Here is a 1,242-nt window from a genome sequence, read left to right on the forward strand (position 1 = left end):
TAAATAGTTGCCTTAGACGAGTTGTTCATTAATGTGAATAAATATGTGTGGGTATAGATATATAGACTAGGCTTTTTCGCATCATAAAGTATCTCGGTGAAAGTAGCTTTTGAAAATTCTAAAAAGTCATGCTTCCTGAAATTCGGTTCTGTAGTGGAAAGTTAAATTAAGTCAATAGATTCAGGGCTGCCGTTATTTAAAGCTTTTTTTCTGTTCTAACAAAGGAGCTGAAACTTACCTAACACTTGGCATCTTCTCATTTTAAGTGTGTGTGTGTATTTGTATCTTGACAATTTCATATTCTCTAGAAATTCTTCGAATTTCTACCACAAAATCATGGAATGCAACAATTATAAGTCGCCTGAAGTTCATGCAATAAATATTTAGTGAATGATAAACACATACCACTCAGTCAGACCCCGGAGCCAAAGTGGGAAATAAACAGAACCTTGTTATTCGAGCTCCATGTTTAAGTTCATCGAACCACCTAATTTTAGACATGATGAAACAAACTTAGAGAAGTCGAGTGACTTGCCAGCGTTGTGTAAAAAAATGAGTGGCAGAACCGGAACCAGAATTTAGGCCTTCCGAGTCTAAGTCTAGCTTTCTACACATTTTAGAAGACAATTGTGACAAAATACATCTTTTGACAAAATTCAGGATTTGAAATGCTTTTCATTTATTAGAAGTTTCCCAATGAGCAGCTTTGAATTACTTTCCAAGACAGTTATGGTGAAGTTTCTAAACCTAACAGAATCAGTATTAATAGAAACCTTGACACTCCAATATTCATCCCTATAATTACATGACCAAATGAGCTATACAGTGACACTGCTTTAGAGGACTTTTCAAATTTTCATAACTAGCAAACACTAACTTTGCTTAGAATTCCTTTCTTTCACAGTACAAAAATAGTGAGCTTTACAGTGTAGCACAAAGAATTCTACTTACGAATGGAGAGATGTACATCTGTGCCCTCTATTCTTCTGATGACAATAAGTACTGTCACCTGGGGACATGAGGAATGTAGAAATGTGCTTCCGATGATATCTCCTAAGCTCTGGAAGGTGACTGAATTTCTCTGTAAATTCGCATCTGAGGAGTAGATATTTGCTGCCATGTCTGGGTTCTCGCACTGTGGAGTAGCTGTCACAAGACCTCTGCTGGCTGTAGGGATGAAGGAATTTCCCTTAACTTTGAAAAAACTTCTGACGACTGTAAGATTCCCCTAAACTTTCTTTT

This window comes from Pteropus vampyrus, unplaced genomic scaffold, assembly GCF_000151845.1.
Source record: "Pteropus vampyrus isolate Shadow unplaced genomic scaffold, Pvam_2.0 Scaffold154, whole genome shotgun sequence".
In the NCBI taxonomy this organism is placed as follows: domain Eukaryota; kingdom Metazoa; phylum Chordata; class Mammalia; order Chiroptera; family Pteropodidae; genus Pteropus; species Pteropus vampyrus.